Genomic DNA, 9,843 nt, shown 5'->3' on the forward strand with positions numbered 1-9,843 from the left:
ATCTGCCGTCGGCTCCACCCCGCGCGGCCAGGCGGCTCGGGGCCGGCAGCGCCCGCTGCCAATGGGGATGTGGCGGGGGCGGGAGCCGCTCCTAGCCCGCCTCCTGCCCGCAGCCCGCGGCCCGGCTCCGGCGTGGGAAGGGCCCCGGGAGGCGGCGGCAGCCCCCGGCCTCCAGCCCCGGGAAGGGCTTCTGCCCGGCTCTCTCCTGCCCCGCTGGCACGCGCGAGGGCGGGCGGGTGCTGTGCCCACCTGCTGCACTCGGTTTACCCCTGTAACCTGCACTGCCCCCCCTTTTGTGTGTGTGTGTGTGTGTGCATTTGTTGTCCCCCAGAATCCACTGTACGTAATGCGTTATTTAGTGCTAAGCCCACAAGCCGGTCTCTCCTGGCACGGCAGCTGCTCCAGGCCCGCATCGCTTTGGTTGCCCTTCCTCACCCTGCGATGCCCATTTGGAGCGGTGCGGGCCGGATCTGCGCAGAGCTGCTCCCATCTGTGGCTGTGGAGAGAGCTGGGTATGAGGGGGAGGCGGTTGTTGGTGCACTGGGAATAGAGGCCTGGGTTTGGTTCAGAGGTGAGGCAGCACCCTGAGCTGTCAAAGGGAGTCCCTTTGCTTGGGTCTAGATTCATTGATTGATTGGAGTGACAACCGGGCGCCTAAATACCTTTCAAATCAGGCCATGATCTCCAGCCTTGTACATGAGTGTGCAGGCAACAAGACCCAATTAAATCAATGGAGTAAGATTAGTCATGTGACTAGCGTTTGACCTTCCAAACAGGGGGAACTCGGCTCTCGTGTTTGCAGGAGCATTAGTAGGAACAGCTGGCAGAGCTCTGGGTGGGGGGTGTACTTGTTGCACACTGACTGTATCCTGTTTTGAATGAGTCACAGCTTCCCAGTATAACTAGCTTAACATTTATCCCAAGCCAGAAGCGCACAGAGACGGAGACTGACTGCCAGATGCACTGACATTCACGCACAGTCCATTTGCAGGGCTGAGACAGCAGCATTCTCCATGTGACTCAGTGGTGGTACTAATAGCAATCTCAGATATTATGTTAATTGGTAGCTTAGCTGGCTCAAAGTAGTGCCTGGTATGCACCCAGCAGCCTACTGGGCAGGGTGCTGTACACATACAGAACAGGAAAAGATGCTCCCCAAAGAGGTCACAATCCTAGTAGCATTTTACATGCGCTTTCTGCTGCTGTGACAAGACCTGTGAGAAGTGAGAATCTTTCCCAAGAGGCAAGGATTTCTTAAGGTGATATCTTTTACTGGACTAACTGTGTAGCTGGGATATCCCACAGTTGGGATTTTCTATTCAGTTGGTCCAATAAAAGACATTATCCCAAGAAACCCTTGCCTCTGGCATAATTTCTGAACCATCACGGCTACAACATCACTCTGCGCTACCAGTCTTTCCCAAGAAATTTACAATCCAAGGGTCCAATCCTGGAAATGCTGCTGGGCACTTGCTTTCTCTGGCAGGTAAAATATTGAACTTCATGGTAGTGAGCACCCTATTTCCATGGCAATACCTGCAGGATCAAGCTCTCTGTACTTATAGCCCAAGATTACATTACATAAAAAAATTTGAAAACTATTAATAGCACCATTTTCAGATTGGGGTGTCTGCTGATGTAAAAGGTATTATGCAATAATAATACCAATAATTACAGTGACAACAACAGTAGGCACTTAAATCCATTGTTATTCCTTGGAGGTTTGCACCAGAGGTAGCAACTAATGTCGATGGAATTTGCCAACATAAAAAGTGACTTACACTAGCCTCCTGTCCCAATTACAGCCACATAACGCCTCTGATGCTTACAGTCTGAAATCAATGACCTGACAGTCAGAGGGATTGAGCAATTGTTTCTGTGAGAATCTCTGAGAGTCAGATCACTGGTTTGGTTTCTTGACTTCAGACACCCTGCATGCAAAAAGATTCACTTAAGTATTTCCGTGAACAGATAAAAGCCAGTCTGCCATGTGAGGGGTGTTCGCAGTGCTTTCGGGGTCTATCTACACCAGTGGTTCTCAACCTCATTAGACCCCAGGCACCCATTGGAAAGTGCCATGCCCTGAGTTCCTGTGCCCTGGTCACCATCATGCACTAAAGCCCGTTTTTTTTGCTGCCTTGCTGTTGCTACTTGTGTTAGCTACACTACCTGGCACGGGTTGCATTCCCTCCACCCTTGGATTGCAGTATTGACACACTCTCAATCTCTTTAGCCAGTGCTCTGAGATTCCTTGTAATGTTAAAAGACTCTTTATTTACTTTTACTGAATGATTTAATTAGTCCTAATTTAACTGACCACCGTGACCTGATCCCATTGTAGCAGGAGGTCAGTATTCTGAATTGCACTATTCACAATGCTTTACCAGTTTCCCCAGAGACGCCTTTGTTTTTAAGGGCTCACTGGGATCCTGGGAGACTTGGCTTTTAAAGCAGGTTCTTGCTGACACTAACATAAAGCCACAAAACACATCTCCTAAGGCTAGAAAGCTTCTTTCTGCACTGCCTGACCACCTTCTTGCAGCCTTGTCTCTACCATGCTACCACAGCCCTGTCCTGAAGGCAAGTCATTTGCATTGCTATCATTTCCTCACAAGGAGAGACCCAGTGTTTTTGCTACTATTTAGTTGGCCTAATAAAAGATATGACCTCTGAACCAAGAGCTTTGTGTATCTCTTTTTGTCTCAGGCCAGCACAGCTACAAAGTAGATCCCTGGAAATAGGCAGATTGTTTAACACCTTGCCCACTTCCTCCCTGCTTATTCTTAAAGTAATTCTGCTATACCTGAATTTCAAAAATGGCTATACCCAAAGCATGGTTGCTTTTTCCATGTGATAGACTTTGCTAGAGACCATGTAATAACCCTAGTTAAAGCACAGGTATCTAACAGGGTTGTAGAATATCCACCTGGGCAAGAACAAACCACGTGTGACATCATTTGACTACAGTTATGTTAACACATGGTTATTTTTGCAGCGCGCACACAGATTTCTCTTGCTCGCATATGTGCATACGCCTTCCGTTACTGGAAAATTTGCTACCTCTGCCTTTCTCTTCAGTCTTATTCTGTCCATCAAGTCAGCCATCTCTGGCCAGCAAGTTATAACCATAGTCCCCCTGCTCAATTCAGTCGTGGGCCCACTTTAGGTGAGGATGGGTGTGCTAAGGCCTCACCACACCCTGTGACAGCAGCTAGTAGGACTCATTGATAAAGCATTATCCAGAAAAAGTGTGACACTTTAAAAAGTGGGTCTGTGGCTACTCTGAGCCACAGCTAGGCATGGCATGATAAGGGCAGGGAGAATCTCGCTCCGTATTTCAGACTGTAAGCCTGTCCCTGGTGAAATCAGAAAGACATTGTCCCTCTCCGCATGCTGTGATGTGCAGTATTGAGGATGCTTTGGAGGTTAATTGCAAGCTGCAGTTCCCACTGGCTGGGTCATCATTGTGTGATTATAGAGTCACTTCTCTGTGTCGTATTGGGAAAAATCTCTTCTTGCTTCTCTGTGTGGTATTGATTGAAAATGTTATGCCATTTTAGGAAAGCTGCCCACCTTAGTACACTTGTGATCAGCTGAGACACTGCATGTCCAAGCACAGGACTGTGATTCAGGATTCCCAAGTGCCGTTCTTAACTTGGCCATTGGCTCACTCTACTACCAGAAGCAAATATCTAATTGCTCAATGCCTGGTGTCCCTGTCTGCAAAACAGAGATAGCACCTGTCTCTTATGACTCAATTTGTTAGTATTTGTGCAGTTCTCTAAACCCATGGGATGGAAGGTGCTAGGGAAGTGCAGTGTGTGGTAAAAAAACTATGCCTAGGTATTGCTGTCCTGTGCCAGATGGAATCAGAGCTTCATCGTTTCATAGTTGTTAGGGGCTGGAAGGGACCTTACAAGATCATCGGGTTCAGCTCCCCTGCACTTGGGCAGGAAAGACTCTTATCTACGTGCCATGGGCACTGTATGGCTAATAGATTCTCCACTAGCTCCAGTGGCTCTGGGTTGAGATGATCAGGGCTCTGATCCAAGCTGCCATTGCAAAACTGAAAATAGCTATAGGGGCAGCATAGGGACTGATGACCAGAGATGTGTTGTTGTTAGTGAGTTAGTTCACCTTTGCCCTGGCAGCTCTGAAGGGCAGCTGGCTGAGCCAGGGATGCATTGAGCAAATAATTGTCATTGTCACAAGGTCTTGTGATTTTTGCAGAAACTCCCCAGTGTTCACCAAAGCATTCTGGGCAGACCATTAAGCCATTGCATCAGCTGGCTCAGACTTTCCACCAACCATGAAAAGGTGGTTCTGTGAATCAGTGAAGCCAGAGGGAAGTGAAAACAAAAGAGTGCCGGAGGCAAAACTAAAAAATACAGAGAAAAGCACCAACTTCCTTTCCCAAGAAAAATGCACAGAGCCATTGGCTAAAAACAACTTTACAATGAAATAAGCCCTGCCATTTCCTTGGCAGGTAGGTATAATTTCAGTTGTTTTACAGAAGGTTCAGCTGAGGCCTCCTTCCAATCTGAGCCCTACAAGTGGCTTGATGATATCACGGATCATGATATTTGTTCCCTGTTGTAATGGCTATGAATGTAACTAGATACAGGAAATCTACCCAGGCCTTTTTAGACCAGTGGTTCTCAAAATGTTGATGCTCAAGGCACCCCTCCAAAACTTCTCAAAATTTGGTGGCACCCCATTTAAAAATCTGTTTAAAATAGATTAAGAACATTATAATACAAATGTGATTACATTGCTAATTAAATTAATTAGTTAGGTCATTCTAATTGCATTCTATTCACCCCCCTGCCAGTGCAGCTATGGCCGGTGGATCTGTGCCATGAGTGTCCTGCAGTGCCAGATCAGGAAGCAACTGTGGCCACCCTTGCCTCAGTCTTTCCCGTCCAACCATGCACAGTTTCTTTTGGAAACGAGGCATGCAGGGTACATGGAACTGCCCTGCACACCTGTTTTCAGGATGCATGTCAGAGCCAAACTGAGAAGAAGCTGCGAGAGAAAACTGCACCTCCCTGCTTTACATTATACTGGCAGGCCCACCTTTTCTGCTGCAGCTTTTCTCAGTTCTGCTCCAGCGTGCCTTCAGAAAACAGAGGCGTGGGGCTGTTACACCCCGCAGCGTGACAGCCTGGATCTAGATGCTGCTGCTGCCACCAGTAGAGCTGCTGTGTGTACCTCTGTTTTCAGGGGGTGCTTTGCAGCTGAACCCTATTTGAGAACCACTGCTTTAGACCAGTGTTTCTCAGTCCATGGGTCGTGATCCAAACATGAGTCTCAAGAATATATGATAACAAACTTTAAAAATGGATTCTCTTTTAAAGGAGAAAAACATTGGAAGCTGTGGCTTTTCCCTGCGAGAGTTCCAGCCTGCGAGGGGCTGCTTAGTGCCCCCCACACGTGTCCCATACAGCTACCCCCAGCCCCGCGTACTGGAGGTGGGGGGCAGTGCATCGGGAGCGAGGGGCACTGGGTCGGGACTGGCCATTGAAGTTTACAAATGGGTCCTGGTGCAAAAAAGGTTGAGAACCGCTGTCTTAGACAATTTAGCTACAACATTGGCTTGAATGACATCTTTGACCAAAACTGCACTGCTAGGCAAGGAAACCACAGGTCCCCCAACTCTGTTCCCTGGATCATTTGCTCAGCCACGCTGGTGCATGCGGGTCAGTAGAAGCAGGGTGAATCTGGCAATGCAGGTAAGACGCAGGTCAAATTGCCTTCCCTTGGGAGGTCAAGCTCAGTGTTATCCAGGCATTACTTCAGAACAGCAATGTCTGCAAACAAAACTGCCAGGGCAGGTCTTGCAGGGACACTGGCAGGAAGCCCACAGTTCCTGACCTTGCAGGACCTCTGGAGCAAAGGATCACCCACTGGGCTGATCCAGCCAGCGCTCTCACCCTCTCTGCATGGAGGGCTGGCAGGTGGTGCAACAGATGTCGACTACAAAGGGGGGTGCTGCAAAACAAGAAAAGGGATGTTCTCATTTGCCTGCGGTATTTTTGTGTCTGCTCTGTGCTTTCAGATGCCGTGGGGGGGGGGAGGGGGGAGGGGGGGAGTGGTTGCTGCCCCTCCCCCATCTGCAGAGAGTAATTCTTTGTATTTCTAGTCACCGTTCTCCAGTGTCTTAGATTTCCAGCTGTCCTGCTAACCAGCCGCCAGTGATGCATTTGTCTTCCTGCAAAACTTAGGTTAGTTTTGCATAGACAACTTGCCTATACCTTGGGGCCTCCGCCCCACAGCTGCGTGAGCAGAACCCCATGGTGATGGTGTTTCACGTGAAAAAAATGGGTTTCGGTTCTGGCATCCCTGTATCCACCCCAGGGGTTCTGCCGGCATAGCTAAGGGCATGTTGGCTAGGCCGTGTAATTTAAACAGTAGAAATGGCCCTGTGCTGATGTGGACACAATTTGCTGCAAGCACCATTCAGATTTGGGGCTTACCTCTGCTGCTCAAAACACTGCATTTTGCTCACTGCGGGGTATGTACAATTGAACATTTAAGTTTGCTTGAGGGAAAAATACAATGACAGCAAAGCACATTAGTTTTACTACAAGACAGTCTTCCTGCTATACAGCCACTTGGGCTGATCTTTGTGGGAACGTACAGGCATTTGGGGAGGTTAGATAGAGTTAAAAAGGGCCACCTGATCAAAGGTAAGTCAGGAAGGGAGGGCCTATCGGGTGGGTTGTGATTAGGAGGGCTAACGGAGTTTGTGGAGGGCATTGGGGGGGCTCAAGGGGTCCATGATGGGGGAGGTCGGGGGGGCAAGCAGGGACCACAGGGGGCTTGGAGTGATTGCAGGGGAGAGAGTGAGCAGGGTCCACAGGGGTGTTGCTGGGGTCTAGGAGGGTTTGGTGGAATCGGGGGCTAGCAGGGCCCATGGGGGGCTTGGGAGGATGGGGGGCTCTGTTCCCCCCATAGACCAGGGGCTAATTTTCGACCTCTGGTACACCCTCCACTCCCAGATGAACAATCCCCCTTAGCAGATCTAACCCCCATCCCATCCACCCCTCCCCTTACTTCAATCCCCTACCACTGAAAGTAACTTGTGGGATGAAGGGTTTGGTGGGCTCTGGGGCTGGCTGGTCCTCATGGTGGGGGGTTGTCCATCTGGGGGAAGGGCAAGGGGCTGGGGGACTAAAAACAGCCCAGTGCCAGAGGGATGGGTAGGAAAAGCACAGCCCTAGGCCTGGGGCCATTGACTGGGCTTTCCCAGCCCTGGGGCCATGCTGGGAACTATACGGTTAGATGATCCTCGCAAGATCCAATCTAAGTTAGACTACCTCCGAAGCAGGGTTAACTTAGATTGGGTCAGCCATTCCTTCCTGAACTTCTGTACAGTTTGCACTTAGACCTCTAGTTAGGTCAGTCCAAGGGTGCAGACAGAAGTGACAATTTTCTCCCTATCTGGCCAAAGAAAGTGGACTATAGCTGTGACCAAACAAAAGTGCATGGCTGCAGGCCACTGCATGAGGGGTCAGATGAAGATGTTTCAAAACATAGCATCATCTATACTTATGCTGCCTCCCAGCCTCAAGCTGTTTTCAAAATGGGAGCGGGGAAAGGGAGCAGAGGGAGTTCAGTCTGGGGTTTTTTACATCCCCTGCTGGAGGGTGAGTCGGGTGTATCAGACCCCCCCACCTTCCAATTCACCCACTCCAACCTCCAGCCCAGCTGGGGAACCCCTAGAATGAGTTCCAGCTGGTGAGCTTGCCTTACAGTAAAACTACAGTGCCATGTCTCCACTGTGTTTGTACCTCACAGGCATCAGCCACTCCAGGGTTTTTAGCAGTCATGTGAAGTCCTAAGGAGGAAAATTTTCAAGACCCCATCCCAAATTAGATGCCCAACTGCCAGCAACTTGCAAAGAGCATGTAATGGCCTTACATATTCTCTCCCATATCTGATGTAAGAATTCTAGATTCTCAGAGTCAGCTATCTGAGAGACTCCTGAAGGTCATGGTGAATGGCTAATCCCTTGGAAAGCAACACACCATCTTCTTTCTAGAGCACTGTCAACACGAGAACTCAAACCAGCAGCCTATTAGTTAGTGGATGCCATTGGTTTGAAACCAGGGCCTGCCTACCGCATGGGGAACTGTACTAAAGTAGCTGCCCCTGAGCAGCCAGCCTGGTGCAAGACTTATGGGTGCTGGCACAGAACATCTATGCTAAGGGACTGGTCTCCCAATTTTCTTGAGAATAATCTCATGTTGTATGGGGTGGTTCTTAATGCTCCAGCTTCTGAAGCCAGGTGTTTACATAAGAACATCTGCTTTCATAAGTCACAGAGCAAAAGGCTGGAAGGCCCTTAGGAAATTACCAAGTCCATCACCAGCCTCAAGGTCAAGGTTAAGTGAAAAATCAGGTTGCGGGTGTCTCAACTTGGATGCCAAAATCAGCTGATGCTTGTGACAGATTTGGCTTTAGTCTAAGGTTTGGTTCCCCATGGATGCGGTCTGTGGCTACACATTCCAGACTATTCAGTTTCTATTCTTGGTGTTTGTGGGATGAGTGAGCTCCATCCCTGCTGTCCTGTGATTGCCCAGTGAGTAAGGCAACGAGGACTGTGTGAAGGACAATAAGGCTTCAAGACCGGCTGTGACCTTCCTTTATCCTGACATTCTTCCCACTGGAGCTGATGTAAAAATGCTGTGATACCAGCAGCCCATGCCCAGGTGCTGTCCATAAAGAGGAAAAGGTGGCAGGGAGGAACAACCCCGAGGCATCATGAGGAGGAGGAGAAGGAAGGACAATTGCAAAGGAGAATGTGGAAGAGTACGCCAAGCAGGAACAGCAGGACCACAAGGCAACAAATGGAGAAAGAGGCAGGGCTGCAAGGCAGCGAGCAGAGGAAGGTGAAGTGGCATCAATGTAGGAGGAGGCAGAGGACTTGGTACCAGGCCAGAAAGGGAGCAGTGGCAGTGGTGGTGACTGGATCACAACACAATATGCCATGGAAGAGGAGAAACCAGGGTGATACGGGATCATGCAGAGGAGGGTGAAAATGCAGGGCCAGATGGGTGCACATGGAGGAGACAGGACAAGAGCAGTTAAGTGCCATTGGGAATGTGCAATGAGAGAAGCTTGACTGATAAGGAGAAAGGGTGAGAAAGGCCCTGACTGATAAGCCTTCCAGGAGACCTTGTTCCCTCTTGTCCGATGTGTCCCCAAGGCCTTGAGTTGTGATTATGTAATTACCCTAGTCTGGCTCTCACTTCTTGCCTGCAGTGATCAGATGGGCTTTAGAGAAGGAGCCTTGTTTTTAGTGGGTGAACTTCATTCCCATCCATTAAGGCAGCAGGCAGAGAGCAAATTTGATGGGTGTGGACCCTCAGATCCTTCAACTGACTCCGAACTGCAACTAAGTGCCCCCCATCCCTCTATATTACCTATGTCGGTGCCTGGACTACAAGAGCCAATCTACGATAGGTCCTCAGCAAGCAGGTTGATTCAAATTTGATTTCAAATGGCTTAGTCTGTTTTGGAAAAATTCAGCAAAATCAGGTCAGATGTTCCTGAGAATGAAATGAAGGAAAAATATATTCTTTGCTCATATTAAAATAATTGTTACAAGCAAAGTTTGAGCACGTACACAGAAAACATGGTCATGTGCTAAAAAGCAATATCGCTTATAACAATAAAGGAAAAATAGCCCAGGGAGAATCCCAAAATGTAATGAAATCCATTGTCATTTTACAGTGGCTTTGGCAGACTTAGTCAATATTTGTGTAAGCTTTGAAAATGTAAAGTGCTAATACGAGCGCCTGACTGTTACGGTCAGCAGAGCATACAAGCTCCTCTGCC

This window comes from Alligator mississippiensis, chromosome 16 (assembly GCF_030867095.1).
Source record: "Alligator mississippiensis isolate rAllMis1 chromosome 16, rAllMis1, whole genome shotgun sequence".
NCBI classification, from domain to species: Eukaryota; Metazoa; Chordata; order Crocodylia; family Alligatoridae; genus Alligator; species Alligator mississippiensis.